Here is a 22,298-nt window from a genome sequence, read left to right as displayed (position 1 = left end):
GTTTTGCTTCTGTTGTAGCTGTAAAATAGCTTCGGTTGATCATTACTTTTATTTATTATATCCTCCTCAAACTGTTTTTGGACTTCCCTCCTTATTCTTGTATAATCGTTTCTTGCCTGTTTGTAATTATTAAATGCCCTTTCACTATTGTATCTTCTGTATCTATTCCACAACAAATCTCTTCTTTCTTTTGATTTTTTACATTCTGTATTAAACCATTTCTGTATTTTCTAATCTGCTTCTTTGTGCTGTGGGATGTACTTCTGAACTCCTATCTCATAAAATTCACAGATTTTTTTATATACAGCATTTAAATCTTGTCCTCAAAGCTCTTTTTCCCAATCAACTTCTAAGAAATACTTCTTTAAGTCTTGATAATTTCCCTTTTTATAGTTTAGACTCTTTTTGTAACTTTCATTGCTGTTAACTATGTCGTATGCTATCCTGAAGTTGCAATTTAATATTGCATGATCGCTTTTGCCGAGTGGAGGGTGATATATTAAACTGTCAATGTCATTTTCTTGCCTAGTAAATATGAGATCTAGCATTGAAGGTACATCGAGTCGTCTTTTTCTGGTGGTTTCCCTCACATGTTGCGTTAGGAAAGTCTTGCACGAGATCCAGGAGCTTTTGGTCCCAACAGCTTTCTTGGCTAATTATATCTAGAGTATTCCAATTTAGATTTGTATTAAAATTTCCAGTTACTATAATTCTTTCCGATTTCTCTTCCATTTTATGTAGTAATGCTCTTAAACTCTGAATTGTACTCTCTGCCAGGTCCTCATATTCGTCTCTTTCCCATGTGTTTGATCTGGGAGGCATGTACATATTGGCTACAATTTCTTTCCCTTCAGATGTGTTGATCTCTACTGCAATCAGTTCTACTTGTGAGGGTATATCTAGTTTTATCTCATTGACTTTTAGATTTTTCTTAGTTAATATTATAATTCCTCCTCCTTTTTTTAAGTTTCTGTCACCTCTCCATATATTGTATTCCTCTAAGTTTAGTATGTCATTGGATATCCTTCGTGTTAATTTTGTTTCAGTTAGGCATATTATATGTGGTTCATTTTCTCTGGCATAATCATTCATCTTTAGTAATTTAGATTCCATTCCATCCACATTTGAGTACATCAACTTTATCATCTTGTTTATATACTTGTCATGGCGTGATTCTACTACTTTCCTCCTTTTTATTCCCTCCTGTTTGTGTACCACTTTCGTACCTGCAATCCTATTACTTTGTAAAAAAAAATGTGATCTTCTCCTCTTCTGATCTTCCCTCGTTATTTGTTTTTGCTTCCTCCCTTTTCTCTTTCAATAATTCCAATTCCTCTTGTGTTAGGCATCTTTTTGTCCATACATTTTTGAACTCCTCTTTTTCCATAAGAGACTTTGCATTTTTTAGTATCTCCTCCACGGTGTTTACACTCTGGAAAGTTACCTTTAGAGGTCTTGATTTGCTTTTCTCGTATTTCCCTAACGTTTTGTGTTCTTCTATGTCTTTACTACAGATTTTCTCTGATACATTTGCCATCTCCTTTTTGTCTCTTGAGATCTTGTTTTTTACTTTTTCCTTCTCTATACCAGTAGATTTGTTGATATCTACTGAATCTCTGATTAACTTTGGATTGTTTTGGATTATTCTTTTCACTTCCTTTTTAATGCTTTTTTCTTCCACCCTTGTTTCTAAGTCTTTCTTTAGTTTCACGATTTCAGCATACGTGGTGTCCACATCATTTTTGTAGCTTTGCACAGCTTCATTCACCTGTGTTATCTTCTCCTCAGTATCACTGCTCTGGTCTATCAACCTGATTACTTGCCTAATTGTCTCTCTATCATTTTTGAACTCTTCCATAACACTCTCATGATTGACTACGGAACTTACCATTTCACTCATTTTCCTCCTAAGTGTACTCACTGCCACTGTTAGTTCACATATGGTTGTGTCTTTCTTATTGACCTCCCTTCCTAGTTTTTCTATTTCTTCCTTTTGGAAGTGCATCTGCTTCTTTATTTCATCAGTTTCATTCTGGAAAGCCATCTCCAGTTTGTGTACACGTTCAACCAGTCTATTGTGAGTCTCCATTTCAATCAGTTCTTGGTAGAAATCATCATCCTGCTTTCTACCTTTATCCATTTTCTTTTCCAAATTTGCTTTACTAAAGTATGTGGTCATTTTGGAATACTAAAAGCACAGAGTACTTACATTCCCTGGGGCAGTTGTAGTCTTAACAAATATCAGCTGATTGAGCGCATTCTTTCGTTACTCGGTTCTCTTTTCTGTTTGAACAAGTCTTGTTTAAACTTATTAATTTTTTTAATAATAAAAAACCATTTAGTCTAACCTGGTACAGAGTTTGACTCATATAAAGATACTAATTTAGGTAATGCCACTGGCCGTGCTGGCTCGGTATGGAGCGCTGTCGGCCCAAGTCTGTTTTCCTTGGTAGCTTTGTGTGTGTGTGTGTGTGTGTGTGTGTGTGTGTGTGTGTGTGTGTGTGTGTGTGTGTGTGTGTGTGTGTGTGTGTGTGTGTGTGTGTGTGTGTGTGTGTGTGTGTGTGTGTGTGTGTGTGTGTGTGTGTGTGTGTGTGTGTGTGTGTGTGTGTGTGTGTGTGTGTGTGTGTGTGTGTGTGTGTGTGTGTGTGTGTGTGAAGGGATTCGACATTGTTGTTATTCTATTTTAAATATCAACAAACACATTTAGTAACCAAGATGAATAAGAGTATAAATTAATCTGGCAAGGAAAATGAATCACATAGACAGATACACGCCATCTGAGATTCAGGATGTGTGCTGTTATATTATTACTAAAGACAGACGATTCTATCCATCTTCGGAAGGAAATTGTCTCCTAAGTAAGATAAACACAGAAAAACAGACAGAAACAGACTTTGGATTATTGATTCATGTTGACTTATATCATTTTTGACTCTACCAGATGACGTGATTCAGATTAAATGCTAACAGACCCTCTCGTAGAGGAAGATGTGACAGACACTAGGATGGACAGACAGAAGGAAACGCAGACACTTTCTGATTTATCATTTCACATTGATTGCTGTTTCACTGCTGCTAAAGGCAAACAATTTTATGCAGTTTTAGTGAGAACAAACACTTTCTGTAGATGAAGACGTGAAAGACATAAAAGTAGAGCAAATAGAATGATAATGCGGCAGATAGTTTCCGAAATATTTTCAAATAACTGGAATTATCATTTCCTACTAACTGGTAATGTATTATTGTAACAGCCAGATGAGTTGATTTAGTCTAATGAAAATACGATTCTCCCGATTAGGAAGACGTAAAACATAATTATGTAGCCATACAGAACAACAAACACTCTCCAGACACCATTATTCATTCATGAAGTAAAGTGCAGTTTTATTCCTGCTACTGACTGACAGTTTCATTTAGCTTAGCGTTGAACACGCCTCACCTGTGACGCTGATATTTCTACTGACTGAATTATATAAATTATAATGACGTTGCGGAAGACAAAGCGGGTGTTATTTTTTTTGCAGGATTGAGTCAAGCTCGCAGTGACCTGTCTTCTTTCCTTATTTAATCATATATCTCCCCCTCCCCCTGTCTGTCTGTCTGTCTGTCTGTCCGTCTGCCTGTGTGTGTGTGTGTGTGTGTGTGTGTGTGTGTGTGTGTGTGTGTGTGTGTGTGTGTGTGTTCTTACCTAATTGTATCTTTACAGGAATGAGTCAAGCTCGTACTGTCCCGTGTCTTAAACCATATTTATCGTACATATCCTTAAATTTGTGAATTGTTTTGGCACACACTATTTCATTCGGTAGTGCATTCCATTGATCAATTGCTCTGTTTGGGAAACTGAATTTCCTTACGTCTTTATCACCTCTCTTCTTATGCAGTTTTTTGCGGTGTCCTCTTGTTGATGCTTCCCTATATGTTAAGTAATGATTTATGTCTATTTTCTCCTTCCCTGATATTCATTTATATAGCATTTTCATGTCACCTCTTTTCCTTCTCTCCTGTAGTGTTGGTAGATTCAGTTTATTTAGTCTTTCTTCGTAGCTTAGATCCCTTAAGCTTGGTATCCATCTTGTAGCGGCCCTTTGAACTTTTTCAAACTTGTCTGTGTTTTTTGAGATGAGGACTCCAGACTACTGATGCATACTCCAGGGTTGGTCTGATGAATGATGTTATTATCCTTCTTAGCATGTCTTCATTTATGTATGTGAATGCTATTCTCATATTTGCAAGCAGTGTATACATGTTCCTTGCCTTCTCACTGATGTGGTCAGTCGGAGATAGTCTGTTATTGATAATCACACCTAGGTCCTTCTCTCTTTCTGATGTGTGTAGGGTTTTATTTCCTAACGTATAATCCCAATCAGGTCTTTTTCCACTTTTACCAAACTTGATTACATGACACTTGTCCACATTAAATTCCATTTGCCATGTATTACTCCATTCATGAAGTTTATTTAATTCTTCTTGTAGCTCTCTACAAGAGTCTGTGTTAGTAATTCTCCTTTGTATTTTTGCATCATCTGCAAACATATTTAGATAGCTTTCATTTCCAGTGTTACTGTTTATATCATTTATATACACTAAAAACATGATTGGTGCCAGCACTGAACCCTGTGGTACTTCACTAGTCACTTCTTTCCATGATGAGTAGTTTCCCCTTAGTACTGTTCTCATTTCTCTTTTTATGACAAAATCTTGCATCCAACAAAACAGTTTGCCTCGAATTCCTCCTTGATGGTACAGTTTCCATAAAAGTCTTTGGTGTGGTACTATGTCAAATGCTTTCTTGAAATCTAAATAGATACTGTCCACCCATTCTTCTCTTTCCTGTATTGTGTCTGTTACTCTGTCATAGTAGCTCAACAGATTAGTAACACATGATTTTCCTTTTCTGAAACCAAACTGTCTTTCTGTTATCATACTGTGTTCTCCTAGATGATTTACCCAGGCTTTTCTTATAAGCTTTTCTAATACCTTGCTTACAACACTGGTCAGTGATACTGGTCGGTAGTTAAGTGAATTTTGTCTATTCCCTTTCTTGAATAAGGGGACAATATTTGCTTTCTTCCAAATATCAGGTAGTTTACCTTGACTCAAGGATTTCTTGAAAATTAAAAATAATGGTTTACTTAACTCCTTTGCACATTCTTGTAGTACCCAACATGAAATTTCATCAGGACCACCTGCTTTTCCTCTGTCCAATTTACTTAACTCCTCCTGTATTACTTTTTCTGATATTTGTATATCTGTTAGTATGTGTGGACATGCATGTTCCACATAGTCACTCTCAAAATTTTTTCTTCTGTAAAAACTAATTGGAAATTCTTATTTAGTGCTACACAAATATCTTTCTCTTGTGTATAGGTGATTCCCTCGTCCGTAATGGATTGTATTATATCTTTTTACTTTGGTTTTGCTTCTGATGTAGCTGTAAAATAGCTTTGGTTGATCACTACTTTTATTTATTATATCCTCCTCAAATTGTTTTGGGGCTTCCCTCTTTATTCTTGTATAATCGTTTCTTGCCTGTTTGTAATTATTATATGCCCTTTCACTTTTCTGTCTTCTGTATCTATTCCATAACAAATCTTTTCTTTCTTTTGATTTTTTACATTCTTTATTGAACTATTTCTGTATTTTCTTATCTGCTTCTTTGTGCTCTGGGATGTACTTCCGGACTCCTATTTCATAAAATTCACAATCTTTTATATACAGCATTTGAATCTTGTCCTCTAAGCTCATTTTCCCAATCAACTTCTAAAAAATACTTCTTTAGGTCTTGATAGTTTCCCTTTTTATAGTTTAGGCTCTTCTTGTAACTTTCATTGCTGTTAACTATGTCATATGCTATCCTGAAGTTGTAATTTAGTATTGCATGATCGCTTTTGCCGAGTGGAGGGTGATATATTAAACTGTCAATATCATTTTCTTGCCTAGTAAATATGAGATCTACCATTGAAAGTACATCGTGTCGTCTTTATCTGGTGGTTTCCCTCACATGTTGCGTTAGGAAAAACTCGTGCACGAGATCCAGGAGCTTTTGGTCCCAACAGCTTTCTTGGCTAATTACATCAAGAGTATTCCAATTTATATTTGTATTACAATCTCCAGTTACTATAATTCTTTCCGATTTCTCTTCCATTTTATGTAGTAATGCTCTTAAACTCTGACTTGTACTCTCTGCCAGGTCCTCATATTCGTCTCCTTCCCATGTATTTGATCTGGGTGGCATATACAAATTGGCTACAATTACTTTCCCTTCAGATGTGTTGATCTCTACTGCAATCAGTTCTACTTGTGAGGGTATATCTAGTTTTATTTCATTGACTTTTAGATTTTTCTTAGTTAATATTATAAGTCCTCCTCTTGTTTTAAGTTTCTGTCTCTTCTCCATATATTGTATTCCTCTAAGTTTAGTATGTCATTGGATATCCTTCGTGTTAATTTTGTTTCAGTTAGGCATATTATTTCTGGTTCATTTTCTCTGAGATAATCATTCATCTTTAGTAATTTAGATTCCATTCCATTCACATTTGAGTACATCAACTTTATCATCTTGTTTATATACTTGTCATGGCATGGTTCTACTACTTTCCTCCTTTTTATTCCCTCCTGTTTGTGTACCACTTTCGTACCTGCAATCCTATTACTTTGTAAAAAAAAAAAAAAAAAGTGTTCTTCTCCTCTTCTGATCTTCCCTCATTTTTCATTTTTGCTTCCTCCCTCTTCTCTTTCAGTAATTCCAATTCCTCTTGTGTTAGGCATCTTTTTATCCATACATTTTTGAACTCCTCTTTTTCCATAAGATTCTTTGCATTTTTTAATATCTCCTCCACAGTGTTTACACTCTGGAAAGTTACCTGTAGAGGTCTTGCCTTGCTTTTCTCGTATTTCCCTAACCTATTGTGTTCCTCTATGTCTTTACTACAGATTTCCTCTGATAGTTCTTTCAATAAGCTCATTATATTTGCCATCTCCATTTTGTCTCTTCTGATCTTGTTTTTTACTTCTTTCTCTTCTATACCAGTGATTACTATAGATTTGTTGATATCTACTGAATCTCTGACTAACTTTGGATTGTTTTGGATTATTCTTTTCACTTCCTTTTTAATGCTTTTTTTACTCCACCCTTGTTTCTAAGTCTTTCTTTACTTTCACCATTTCAGCATACATGGTTTCCACATCATTTTTGTAGCTTTGCACCGCTTCATTCACCTGTGTTATCTTCTCCTCAGTATCACTGCTCTGGTCTATCAGACTGCTTACTTGCCTCATTGTCTCTGTATCATTTTTGAACTCTTCTATAAAACTCTCGTGATTGACTACAGTACTTCCCATTTCACTCATTTTCTTCCTAAGTGTACTCAATTCCACTGTTAGTTCACTGATGGTTGTGTCTTTCTTGTTGACCTCCCTTCCTAGTTTTCCTATTTCTTCTTTTTGGAAGTGCATCTGCTTCTTTATTTCATCAATTTCATTCTGGAAAGCCATCTCCAGTTCGTGTACACGTTCAACCAGTCTATTGTGAGTCTCCATTTCAATCGGTTCTTGGTAGAAATCATCATTCTTTCTACCTTTATCCCTTTTCTTTTCCAAATTTGCTTTACTAAAGTTGTGGCGATTTTGTAATACTAAAAGCACAGAGTACTTACATTCCCTGGGGCAGTTGTAGTCTAAACAAACAATCAGCTGACTGAGTGCATTCTTTCGCTACTCGGTTCTCTCTTCTGTTTGAACAAGTCTTGTTTAAACTTATTATTATTATTTTTTTTAATAATAAAAAATCATTTAGTCTAACCTGGTACAGAGCTTGACTCATATAAAGATACTAATTTAGGTAATGCCACTGGCCGTTCTGGCTCGGTATGGAGCGCTGTCGGCGCACGTCTGTTCTCCTTGGTTGCTGTTGTGTGTGTGTGTGTGTGTGTGTGTATCTGAAGCCGTGAAGTAAAGAACTGGATTACCTCTCGAACATGGGAGATGGAGGTAGTTCATATGGGAGGAGGGAGGAGGAGGGGAGGGGGTTTGAAGCTGTGTCCGAACACCAGACCATTCTTGGTTTCCTGGCCACGGCATCGACAAGTCCTGGATACTTTCTTTGGATTGCGAGTGTACATATAAGTTTTTTCTGGACGTCTCAGGCCTATGTCTGAATACATCATCCTGAGAATCGAGACAAACGTTTCAGTATATACAGTTGTATGCCTCTCCACTCTCTTACAAGGAGCTGAATCCTAATCTAGTTACAAGTGTCATATGAAACAGCTTGAGTCATTTCACAACCCATACGTACAACACATCCTTGGACTCACATGTGAGGATGAAGTCCATCAGTCACAAATCTTCCAATGGGCAAAGTCAACCAGCATAGAAACCATGCTGTCTAAAAACCATCTAAGATGGATCAGATATGTTTTCTGCACACTACTTCCATGTCAGGTTCTGTATGGGCAACGTCCGGCAGCAAGTCGCAAGCCAGGGGGACAGAAGAAGAGATATAATGATCATATAAGGACAACTCTGAAAAAAGGCAACATCATGCCAGAAGATCTTGAAACCAATACCTTGAACAAAGAACGAAGGCAAACCCTCTGCAGCGAAGGAACAATTCATCTTGAAGAGGGTCGGAAACTGGCCAGAGAAAAGCGTAGACAATGGAGGCACGACGAAAACAGAGTTCTCCTACCAAACCAGGATTTGATATGCCGACTGTGGGGAAAAGTTTGTGGATCCAGCATTACTCCGCACAGTCACACACGTTGGCACCATACAGTAGACAGTGAGAAACACACCATCCTGGTGAATATAGCAGGGTTGTCTTCTGTGGCAGGACAGCTTTAAGTGTGTGTGTGTGTGTGTGTGTGTGTGTGTGTGTGTGTGTGTGTGTGTGTGTGTGTGTGTGTGTGTGTGTGTGTGTGTGTGTGTGTCTGTGTGTGTGTGTCTGTGTGTGTGTGTCTGTGTGTGTGTGTGTCTGTGTGTGTGTGTGTGTGTGTGTGTGTGTGTGTGTGTGTGTCTGTGTGTCTGTGTGTCTGTGTGTGTGTGTCTGTGTGTGTGTGTCTGTGTGTGTGTGTGTGTGTGTGTGTGTGTGTGTGTGTTCATGCAGGCGTGCGCGAGTGAGTCAGTCCGTGTGTGTGTGTGTGTGTGTGTGTGTGTGTGTGTGTGTGTGTGTGTGTGTGTGGAGGAGAGAAAAAATAATATATATATTATATACATCGCTCTTACTCTAACTTCAGAAGATCGTACAAGAAATTAATGATGGTTTATTTTGTCCTATTTTTCACTTCATACCTTAGTACATAAATAACGCTGCATAAGTATTTTGTCAGACATTGTAAAGTAATTTGTAAGCGCCTAATACTCTACCCATCTGTGATGGCAGATCGTTTGCATATTGTGAGGATGTGGCTGGAAGGAGTATCGGTGAAAGACATTGCCCAGGAGACTGGTGCAAGTGTCTCCTCGATTTACAGATGGATTCACCGCTGGCAGCAGGAGAGAAACGTGGATGCCAAAGCTTGTCAGGGAATACGTCATCTCGGACCCACATCCTGGAATACGAGCATAGTGACAAGTGACAAAATAGTACCCGAGCAACGTCATTTCATTTGCCTGATCACAGATTATTGTGCACAAGTAAACATCGTCTCTTGGGACACACATCCTCTTCCTTTTCATGCTTGAGAAGTCAGTATTCTTGGAATCGCCAAATAATCATCGTGGGGCTCAAAAAATAATACGAAAATCGCGGGACATCTCTTACAGTCTTGTGCCTCGATCAGTTGCCAGCCAGTCTTGATTTGGGGTTACAGAAAAACATGACAGGACTAAATTGGCGGCGAAACTTGAAGCCCAAGACACTAAAAACTCTTTAGAGTTATCAAGAAACTGCCGCCATTGAGTTTTCAATAATACGGCAAAAGTTTGCCTAAATATCAATACCTCCTGTCTATGTATACGATCCTGCAAATCCTTTTATTAGTCTTGCTCTCACCTGACGAGTATTGTTATTTTTTTCCATTACATATTTTACTCACGGAGTTTAATTGAGGATGTTTCTGACTCCTTCCAGGCAAGAGGAATTCTTGTAAGTTAAAAAAAAAAAAAAAATCTGCAGTATATCACAATGTAATTATTTAGCAGTTTTGTATAGTGTGCATTAGTGCCGGATTACTTTCCTTGTTTGGCAGCAGGATACCACTGCGTATCTCTTAAACCACTCACTGCGATGTATTAGTTACTCTGGCAACCCACAACCTATTTCGTTCAACTGGGGCGACTTTCATAGTGAAGGGGTGATTGACGTTATATTGAACCCCTCCACTTTGAAGGCAACGTGAATGAGTTCACTTTCAACATATAGTTTGCTCAACATCTTCAGAATGTGAACTCGTATACCAGTAGATGAAAATAGATCTGAAGTAACTCTTTAGTACCCTGTACTACAGTAGTAACTGCTTAATCTGGTCCTGGATTCTCTATGTAAATATTGTCTAACTGAATACAAGTACATACCTATCTCACTCAGTATCATAACATGCTTTCCAGGGAATTTCAATGATTGCTAAAGAGTGCTCAGATAGTGAAGAATTTGGCATCACGTTCCTTCGGTTCTCTAAGGCGAAAACAACCAAGCTGTTTATTGTCACACATTCTGGGCTTTTGGTGTAAACGAGTCTTTGTGAATATAACAATAAATCATGTTAATCATCTTGGAGGATCCTAGGAGGGTATCCGTAACTAGGGTACCGACATACTAAGAGTAGCATCATAGAGGGTCCCAGTATGACAGAAAACGGGGCCTCCGGTTGCCATTTTGACTCCACCTCGTCCACTCACTGCATTGTAATGTCTTTTTCCATACAGTTGCTTGAATCTTATTGATAACAGTGTACGTGAAGTCGTGTTGCTGTGTCTATTGATGGACCAATAGGTCAGAGAAAGGGTTTATGCTGTACAAATTTCCTGCAAATCCAGAAAGACGGAAAATATGGATAAACAAAGTCCGTCAATGATGAATGTGAGCAGGAATTGTCAATGACAGGGAGTGATAGCTTGTACAACTTGACAAGTTAGTGTGTTCACAGTATTAAAAACACGCAGACCGCCTGTAATCAGTGCTTAGGAGAAGTTATAGGATCACCCGGTCAAGCAGTTCACAAAGCAGCAGACTTACTTTGCTAAAGGAGTATAAAAAACGAGAACTTATTACAGCGTCAGACAAAGCATATGACATGCCCCCCAAGGTAGAGCTTATGTTTAGGAAAAGTCGGTGTGATTCAATAGGAAAGGCAAATGTAAAACAAGAAAAATAAAACACTCATGAATGAAGCAATAAAATTAATCAAGAACTTTGAACTTCCCACCTGTCACAACCTTAAGAATAAACTTATGAGCTCATTAACGCTCACATGTATTTCTACTGCAAAAAGATGAAGAACTTAAAAAACACAAGAGAAAAAGAAGATAGAACGTGATAGTAAAATTATAGCAATGAGAAAACTAGTAAAAAATATATATAAATTAATCAGTAAATCCTGTCCCACACTATTGTACGTACTGTTAAGCCTAACTTTGTATAAAGTAAAAACTGACTGTAAACATCCTACTTCTCATTCATCACTTTCTGCTCTCATGCTTTCCTCAGTATTCACAGCAAGTACTGTGGCTCTGCACCAGAAAGAGAGAGAGAGAGAGAGAGAGAGACCAGCATGCACTCCCGGCAGGAAGGAGTCAGTGAACGCACTAGGCTGGAGTCAAAATGGCATCCAATCTTGGGCTGTTGCTATTCTCAGTATGTAGGTACCCTATCCGTAACCATCCAGTAGGCTCTAGGAAGACTAATTTCTGACCAGTTTCTCTGTGACACTGACTGTTAGACTGGCCCCTGGGCCTGTCCGTCACAGAACAAAACCATAATGAAATATCAAGGGCTGGCACACTCATAAAATATCAGCATTGTAAAGTGCGTGACAGACCAGGATAATTTCTGCAATATATTCCCTATCTATCTATCTATTTATTGCCGGACGCCTTCATCCCGTAAGGGGTGGCCACAACCAAATCGCCTCCATGTAGCCCTGTACCCCGCCATTTTTACTGCCGTGCTCCCAGCTCACACCCCCTCTCTCATATACCTCTCCACTCCATCCTTCCATCTCATCCTTGGTCTCCTTCCCTCCTTCTTCCCCCTTTGACTTCACTTACATACACTCTCCTCGTCAGTCTCTCACTCTCCATCCTCTCCACATGGCCAAACCACCTCAGTGTGTTTCTCCTAATGCTTCCTATCACATCCACATCTCCACAACAAAGCTTCTTCACTTCCTCATTTGTCAGTCTGTCTCTTCATGTGACTCCACATGCTCCTCTCAAATAACTCATTTCCACTGCTCTCATTCTTGTGTCCTTCCAACAAGGTCCAAGCTTCACTTCCATACTTTAGAGTTAATATCACAATACACTCATGCAGTAACTTTTTCACGTCCCTGTTTCTTAGCACTGCTTTCAAGGAACCAGCAACCTGTCTTCCCTGTTGTACCTTTTCAAGCACTTCAACCTCTAAACTTCCATCCTTACTCAACACACTACCCAAGTACTTAAACGCACTCACATTTTCCATTTCCTCCTCATCCAACCTCAATGTACATCCACTGAATTTTTCTCGAAGACAGCACCTTTACTCTTCCCTTCATTCACCTTTAGATTCCGTTTCTTACACACACTGCCAAACTCACCCAACAAGCCTTGCAGCTATGTCGTTTATAACCCCATCCATATACAGATTGAACAACCATGGAGACATGACACAACCGTTTCAATCCAACCTTCAAATAGAAACATTCACTCAGTTCACTATCCACATGCAATGCAGCCTTAGCAGTTACCACCCTCATACACACTCTTCAAGGCATTCAACATCTTCCCATCTACTCCATAAACTCGTATTCTTGATACTTTCCACAGTCCTTGTCTACCCACCCTCATATGCGTTCTCCAAATCCATACAGTTTCTTTGCCTTCTCCAGAAACTTTTCCACTAAAGATCTAAGAATGAATATTTGATCAACACAACCTCTTCCCTTACTAAAACCTCCTTGTTCTTCAACTAATTCCTCTGTTATTTCCCTAACTCTATCAATAAGTATCCTATCATATTCTTTTCCTATTACACTAAGAAGACAAATGCCCTATGATTACCACACACTTCTTTTTCCCCTTTTCCTTTGTACAGGGGAATAATTATACCTGACTTCCAAATCTCCGGGACTTTACCTTCCTCCCAGGCCAATCTGCACATATTTCACATCCAATCTACTACTATCTCTCCCCCATGCTTCAGCATTTCACCACACACTCCATTAATTCCTGGGGCTTTCCCCATTATGACTTTCTTCATTGCTTCCACAACTTCCATCCTACTGATTTCTTTCTCTCTTCTCATATCCCTCCTTCTCCCAGCCATTCCCCAGCCACTTATACTCGCATTACTTTCATTCTCTGTGTTTAACAATTGCTTAACCTGCTGCGTCCCGTCAACTTATGGGTATTTCTGAACTTTTTTTTCACACTGAGACCCGTCAATGTACCAGTACGTTCTGAAATTGCGAGGTGCGTCATTTGCTCATTATTCCAAATTTCGCGGGTGATTTTTGGTAGGCAAATGTGGGAGACCTTCCTCTACCAGCGACACTGCGTGACCTCACGTGGCCCCCACGTGCCATTGTCTCGGTCACTCACCTGTTAGTAGTGACCTGGCCAGTAAAGACATGTCATGCTGCAGTCTCTCCAACGACGAAATTCAAGTAGCCTTTGATTCCCTCACAGGCAAGAGTGATTCCCTAATCGATAATGATGTGGAAGACAAAGATTACGTGGTGCCGGAGGAAGAAACAAGCAGCAGTGATGAGAAGGTACCGTGACCAAGGAAGGTGCAGTATGCTGATGTGTTTGTTGAGTGAAACAACGCTTATATTGCCTAAATTTTTGTGTGAAATCCAATATATTCTTGTACTACATATAAATTCATACCAAATGAACAAATATCGACCTATTCTGAGTGGTTTGCAATAGTTATCCCTACCATAGAAAACGTGACAGCAGCAGCGCGGCTCCAAAGAAGATGGTACCAGGTGTTCAGAGGGTTACCTGTATAGTGCACTTCTAAGATCAGGTGAGCACTTCTTTTGGTATTTTCCAATGTTTCTCATAAAAAGTGGAGGTTTGAGCCCCCTCCAAAAAAAATCGAAAATATGCCGTGATTGGAGAGGGGGGTCATTGGTGAAAAATCAGCCAGGACGCGGTGGGTTAAAGTGGTCTCTCCATCTGCTCATTTCTTTTCCACTAGTAATCTAACATTTTGTCTTTCACTCCCTGACTAACTTCCTTGGCATCCCGTCTAACTCTCTTTACCTCTTCCCAGAACATTTCCTTACATTCCCTCCATTGTACACTCAGATTCCCTCCAAATTCCTTACCCACTCTCTTCTTACCCTCCCTTACTAATCTTTTCACCTCTTACTTCCACACTACTTAAAACACTCTCTTCTGTCTCTCAGCTTCTTCCACACACCTGATTCTCATCCTCTCACTATATGTTTTCTTCTTGTGTGCCACAGCCTGCCTCAGCTCTTCATTCAACCATGCTGTTCCTTTCAACTCCTTTAGTCTTCTCTTCACCCCACACACCATTTCACATGCTATACAGATTTCTTCTGTGAATAGCTTGCACACATCTTCCACATCCCCCATCTGTTCCAATCCATATTTACCCAATTGCTTCTTCACTTCTCTCTTATATTCTGCCTTTTCTCCATCTTCTTGTAACCTTTCCACTCTCCTTGTATGAACTACTTCCTCCTGTCCTTCCCCTTCTTCTATTCCTCCATCTCATTTGGACCTTGATTCTCACCACCACGAAGTGGTAGTCGGAAGATCCACTCCCCCAACCTCTAAATTCTCTTGCATCCATTACACCTTCTCCTCCTATCATCCACACATATATAATCAGTCATTGCCTTCCATTCCTTTAGTTCACCTCCCACCCATCTCATCACTTGTCACGTATACCTGTGGATCATCTTGTGTCTGAGGAGAGTATTGGCTATCACCAACCCCCTCCCACGGCACAAATGTCCATTAAAGCACTGCCATTCTCAACCAACTCTGCAGAAACACCCCACTCACCAACTACTCCATCCACCTTCACGTTCCCTACTTTTCCATTCGTAGCTTCAGTCAAAAACACTCTCATACCTTTCAAACTTTCCCATGCACATTTCCACATTGGTCCAGAACTCCTCTCTCATTTTGCTTGCACGATTTTGCGTTGGTGCATACACACACACAAGTGCCCACAGTTGTAGTCCAACTTTCCAATCTCACCCACACAGTCCTTGAACCAACTGATCCATACCCTCTTATATTCTCCTTCCATCAGTTCTCACAACAATACACACTCTTTTGCCCTCCCATTCTCACCTACTCCCGTGCATAGACCCCATCCATTACTCCCAATCTCTTACACATTCACTTCCTCCATTTAGTTTCAGTTAATCCACATTCTTCCACTTTTGCACCTTCAAGCACCTGGACAAAAGAGATGAAAGTTTGTTGTTAGACAGGTGTTATGCGTCGCCGTACTGGTGGGGGTATGCAAGCAGACATTTCAGAGGAGCAGTGATCACGAAGCAGCGATAGAAAAGAGATAAAAGATCCAACAGTGCAGCTAAGAGCGAGAAGTAGAAGGAAGCCAGTAGGAGGAGGAGAGTTAATGAGACGAAGAGCCCTTCACTCCACATTGCTGAGAACATTTGTATGTAAGGAGCCTCCCAATGCATGAGAAGTGTATTCTACACAGCGGTGAATAAAACCCGTGTTATCAGTCAACATCTGTGCAGGGGTAAAGAAGGCACGAGGTCGGCTTAGCACACCCAATCTCTCTTACAAGAGAGGTAATATGTTCTTTCCAAGATAAATCTAGATAAAATGAAACCCCAAGTATGTTTAAAAGTGATGCAGGATTGAGCTGGATATTATTAAATAATTATGGGGTACTCCAGTGGAAGATTTTGTGGGTTGATAGATGTAATATCTGAGGTTTGATGCATTAAAAACAACAAGATTACATTTACTCCAATCAGCTATATGAGCCAAGTCATACATTTGGTGTGGCATAGCCGCATCCCTTGCTTGTTGAAGTAACTGCTGAGATGGAAGCTGCTGGAAGCGAATGGAAAGGTGAAGGGTGGAGTCATCAGCATATGGGTGGATAAGGTCAGATGTAAAGCATATAAGGTCATTGATGGGTAAAAGGAAGAGTGTTGATGATAGGACAGAGCCCTGAGGAACACCACCATTGATAGCTCTAGGAGAAGAATGATGTCCGTCTACAACAGAAGCAACAGAACGACCAGAAAGGAATCTAAAGATGAAAGCAGAGAAAGAAAGATAGAAACTGTAAAAGGGCCGTTTGGAAATTACAAGTTTATGCCAAAATTAAAAATTTATGCCAGAACTCGATCGAAAGCCTTTTAGTTGTCAAGTACAATGGCAAAGCTTTCCCAAAAGTCCCGAGAGGAGGACGACAAGGAGTCTGAAAGGTAGAGGAGAAGACGGCAAGTGGAGCTTCCCTAGCAGAACACATACTAATGATCAGAAAGAAGGTTATGACAGAAAAGTTGCTTATTTTTTTGTTAAGAATAGACTCCAAAACTTTTGAAATACAGGATGTTAATATAATTGGGAGATAGTTAGAGGGCTGGGAATAGTCACCATTCTTTGGCACAGGCTGATTGAGAACAAACTGTCAGTAAGAAGCAAAGGTACAAGTTGAGAGAGAAAGGCGAAAGTGTTCATCTAGGCAGTGCATACGCAGAGAAGAACAGTTCTTGAGGACAACAGGATGGATCCCATCAGGCCCATAAGCCTGGTTAATATTGAGGCAGGTGATGGCAGAAAATGTCAATTAAAGATATTTTCATTTCAGCCATGATGAAGTCAGAGGAGGGAAGTGATAGTGGAACCACACTGGAATTGTCCAAGGTGGAAATGAACGAGAAAGTCTGAGAGAAGAGTTTTGTTTAACCAGTAGAAAAAATAGCTACAGAGTAATCGGAATGGAAAAGAGGTGGAAGGATGATGAGGTAAAGTTGTTAGAAGGGTTTCTGGCATGGTGCCAGAAGGAGTGGGAAGAATTTTAGTTGGAGAGATCAAAGAATTTAATACAATTGATACGATTTTTAGCTGAGGGAAGAACAATTAGCTCAATTCTGGGCAGGAACATAAAGAGATGAGATTCAGGAATGGGTGTACTCCAGTACCTTTTGTGGGCCTTCTCTTTATTGTGGACAGCATAAGAACGAACGTGATTAAACCAATTTTTTTTTTTTTTTTTTTTTTTTACATTAGTCAAAGGATATGAAAAAAGAATGTATGCTTCTATGCCCATGAGAATAACATATGTAATTCGCAAGGCACACTGAGATTGCTTCCAGCCATGGAAGCAATAATCATCCCAGGGAAAATCAAAGAAGTACTGTCTGAGGGCCTCCCAATCTGCACCTCCAAAGTGCCACAGCCACAGCTTTTTTGGAGGGTCCACAGGCCTAACTGGAGCGATAGGACGGGTTAAGATGATAAGGTTGCAATTGGAAGAGCCAAATGGGGAGGAAATATTAAGAGTGTAAGCTGAAGGATTAGTAGTAATGAAGAGGTCAGGTACGTTGGAGCTCTCTGCAAGATGATCAGGGATATGGGTAGGGTGCTGTACAAGCTGCTCTATGCCATTAAGAATAGAAAAGACGTAGGTTTGTTCACAAGGTGGATCAGTCAAAGGAGAGGAGAGCCAAAGGCAGTGGTGATTATTGAAATCTCCTAGACTGGAGATTTCTGGGAAAGGAGAAATCGATAGAATTTGTTCCATCTTAGAAGTAAGATAGTTGAAAAGTTTTTTATTGTTAGCAGAGTTGGGGGATAGGTAAACAGCATGGATATATTTAATCAGAGAGTGACAGGAAAGCAGGAGACTAAGAGTAGAGAACTCAGGAGATTAAAGTTCAGGAACTCGAGAGCAAGATAATTGTCGTTGGATACATCTACAAAAAAGCCACATTTGGCTTAGAAATGAGTACAGAGAGAGAGAAGGAGGATACAGAGAAGGGTTTGCTATCAGTTGCCTCAGACAGCTGGATCTCAGTTAGGAAGAGAAGGTGAGGTTTACAGGAGGAGAGGTGGTGCTCAACAGTGAGAATATTGGAGGAAAGGCCGCGAATGTTGCAGAAATGAAGACATGAGTCAGAGTTGCTCCAGGTATCTCACTGGGTCGTCACCGGGAGAAGGGCGGATAGTGGGGGCTTTGATGTCCCTCCCCCGGACTCCGAGGCTTGGTAAATACATGCAATTTTTTGTTTGTAAAACTTTTAATAGGGAGTGAAGTATGTAGTGCGTATGTAGTTTGGTGTTGACAGTTAGAGGAACTTGTATTGGAGAGCATGTGGACTATTCTCTGTGTTACTGAAACACTGAAAAAGTTCAGCAAAGGGGAATGGTCAGGAGCTAGTCCTGAGGGCTGATGAAACGGGAGCTCCAGCTCTCCCTGTGTCTGCTATACATGCCAAAAGTTTAAGTGTCAGTGCCGCATATTTGGTTTGTTATAGATAAGGACCTGAGGCAGGCCACACGCACCATATAGACATCGCTTTAGGTTTGGTAAAGGGGGCTTGCGCTCAGTTTCAATTACCCACAAAAAATTTATTCACCTTTTTATATATAATGTGAAACATTGTGTGCCCACAAAGAAATGCAAAAGATTTTAAACTGAACCACTGGATCTGCACTTAGACTTTCAAGTGAGGAGGCACAGTCTCAAAAACTACTTGTCCTGTTATAAATATGTATTGTTTTTAGGATAAAGAATGGAATTTTGGATGTATCTGCTTACAGGGTAACTTAGGTATTAGACAACATAAGATTTATGCTTCGGGAGGAAGCACAACCTTAATCCTTGACCAGCCCCGCCCTCCAGAAAAAAATAAAAAACTAATAACTTTCAAGGTTCAGGAATGAAATTTCGCCTTAAATGTCGGGACTGAGTATCCCAAGATCAGGCTTGTAAAGTTCTGATGAACAGAAAAGGATTAGATGAATGGATGGAATGAAATCCATTGTGTGCATTAATACGGACTAAAACAAGTCATGGGGACCAATAGACGTAAATACTGCCCTCCACTCCAGATACTCGATCCCTCATCACCCTCCCCCCCACATAAAAAAAGTTCTTCAAGATCAGTGGATGATTTACTGTAGTGGGTGTGTTATTTGGTGAAGAAATGTGTGATTGTTTCTTTCGTCCAATCACGTATTTGTCTGCCTGTACAAGGATTTCTAAAATACCGTCTTCAATTTTCCATAACATGGCTAACTCTAGCAAAGATGGGTAGCACTGCTACAAGTAGTTGCATGTAAACTACAATATGACTTTCACAAGCAGGGGGAGGCTTAATGTTTTTGTTGTCAGAGAGTTCATCTTTACGTAAGTCGAATGGACTGCAGACTGAAGGTGCCCTTCTCTTGTAGGTCCACACTCTTCCTTCCTGGAGAAAAGGAGCGAGTTGCAAGATACTGTATAAACGGACTGTGGATCCTCAAGTGCCAGTGTGTGAATGTGCCCCTCTCCATGTCTTTTTGATAAAATAACTAATAATGACAAGGTGGGTGAGTCAGCATTTAGTTAGCTTTAGAGTTAGCTCCTTTCACTTCTGCTAGGTTGCACAGCAGGGAGCCAACTACCCTCAGACTCATGGAAACAGAATCTAGCCAAAGGGCATCAACCAAGCTGGCAAACGTTAGTAAAATCCTCCCTTATCCTTCCTCCAGTACCCCTTCTCTCCTCCTTCCTTTGCTTAATGCTGGTGTCGGCAAGGCAGGTCATTCTCTCTCTCTGCGCAATCCATGAGCAACACCTTGAATCAGCATCCATGTCCTGTACAGAGCTGTGCACTAGCATCTTCTCGTGCTGCTACTTTCCCGGTTGCATGGTAAAGCCTGGATCTTGCTGCAAGTGCCCTTCTTTCTTTCTTTCTTTTTTTTTTTTTTTTTTTTTGAAGGCGGGGGGGGCGCGTTTCTCGTTCCTAGTTTCAGTTTGTTAACTTCTGGTTTGCAGCCCCACATTGTGCAGGAAGTTTTTCAGTCGGTATGACTGCAGTGGTTTGCTTCTGCCTTGCTAGGCTGTCGGGGATTGGACTATAATTATGACGTCTGAGAAAATATGGGTTTAGTGCAGCTGCTGAGCTCTTCATGGAGCACAGATTTCATCAAGGAGGGCAGACGTCCTCTGCTGCACGATGCTCAACCTAGACTCTGCTCATGGAGTTACGACATGTTTTGTTCCACACTTGTGTTATTTTTCGTAGTTACTGGGTTTTGGCTTATTTGCCTTAAGCCCAAGGTCCTCACAGTGGTCTGTCTGTGAATGCATGATGAGCTATTTCTGTCACGCTGTACTTTTCCTCTCAGGCCAGACTGTAGGTTTTTACTCCTTTATAATGTCAATATACTTTAGTTTTTAGTATGCTGTTTGAGCATGTGGTTCACAAATTCTTCATTGTGTTTCCAGCTTGGCAGAATTCTTCTGTCTGCATACATATGTTTATCAGGGCCTATAATTGGTCCTAGTATATGTAGTATATAGTAGCGTGTTGCTTGCACCAATGCGCATAGTTTTCAACCTGAACGGGCATGATGAGCTATTTCTGTCTTGCGACGCTCTCCGTTGCTTTCCCGAGTTCCAGTCATTGTTTTCTCATAACGGATAGTTTACCATTAGTTCCAAGTTCATTTGATCCTTCTGCCCCACGTGACACACTGTTTAAACTGAGCAAATATTGTGAATTGCTGCTGTCACGATCTTAAGCTAGGGCACAGGCCATGGTTTTACTTTTTTAGTCTTAGTTTGGTGATTGCCTGCTCCACAAGGTCTATTGTCTACAATTTGTATGTAAGAGGTAGGCTACCTCCTTTTAGTTTGTTTGCCCCTAGGTCATTTTCACCCAGGTCTCCGGCCGTGGGTTCCTACCATGATTTTTTCCTTGAATAATCCAGTGTTCTTCTGGTTTTGGTTCTCAACCACGTGGTTGGTGATCCCCACCCCTGCTCCTCTAGGAATGGGGGTAGGCGACCCACCTGTGTACCTTCCCTATGAGGAATTTTCGTGCTTAATCCTCTTCCCCCTCGTCCCTGCCCTTCTCCCATTCTTGTTGTCCCTGAGGGTTTGTTTTGTCTTTTGGGGCAGGTGGCTAGGGAAGTCCCGTTGTGCAGAACTTCCTCTAATCCCACGGCGGAGAGCGACAGGGAAATGGGGAGGAGGTAGCAGCCACTGTTTCCTAACTTCTGTGCATCTGTACCTTTCCTCCTTCCCATGCTGACATTCCCCCCATCCAGGGTCAGCCTGCTCAGCACAGAGGATGTTTGGGGAGGCTATGTAGGGATGGCCAAATACTTTGCAAGTCTCACACCTGATTTCCATTGTTGTGGCACCTGCTGTCCCAGGTGTGGTGCCCTCCTCCACTGCTCCCAACCTGGACAGCCTCCTGGAATACCCCTACCTGGTAGCCCATTGGAAGGGAGCTCAAAAGTCAACAGCTCAACATAGGGGAAGCAGTGTGACATGAGAGTTTTTTTTAAATAACAGAACGGAGTAAGGAAAACCAAATGAATAAAAAGAGCGTGCTCCATACACCAGATTACTGGTGTCCACTGTACATAAAATATAAGTAAAAGTTAGACTTTAACAGCTGTGGGTTGAAATTTGGAGGGAAACAACTCTGGGGAAGCGGGTTCCAGAGAGATACATTTCAGGGAATGAAAGAATTCTGATGAGCCAGAAGTTCTGCAATATGGCCGAGTGACAAACTTCCAGTCATGAGAGCTACCAGATGCCCGTGTAGAACGAGGGAAGGCATGGAGAGGTGGCACCATGGACGCTGCTTCGTCTGAGCATTTGCCAAAAAAATATCTGTAAAAAAATGCATTGAAGGCAACATTCCTTCTTACTTGCACAGGAAATTGGTTATTTGTAATGACAGGGTTGTTAATAATTCTAACAGATTTGTTCTGAATTTTGTCTAGTTGTTTTAATGCAGCCTCTCCATATCCATTCCCACACGGGTGAGCAATATTCAAGCTGAGAGCGCACATGACTTATAAATTATAGTTAACTTCTCATCATGAAAATGTTACGGACTCTATACAATAATCCCAATTTTCTTTGAGGCAGTTTTAGCAAGTGATCTAACATTAGA

The sequence above is a fragment of the Coenobita brevimanus genome, chromosome 33, assembly GCF_032717465.1.
Source record: "Coenobita brevimanus isolate Jiangsu-jjx chromosome 33, ASM3271746v2, whole genome shotgun sequence".
Lineage (NCBI taxonomy): Eukaryota > Metazoa > Arthropoda > Malacostraca > Decapoda > Coenobitidae > Coenobita > Coenobita brevimanus.
This window is presented reverse-complemented; position numbering follows the sequence as displayed.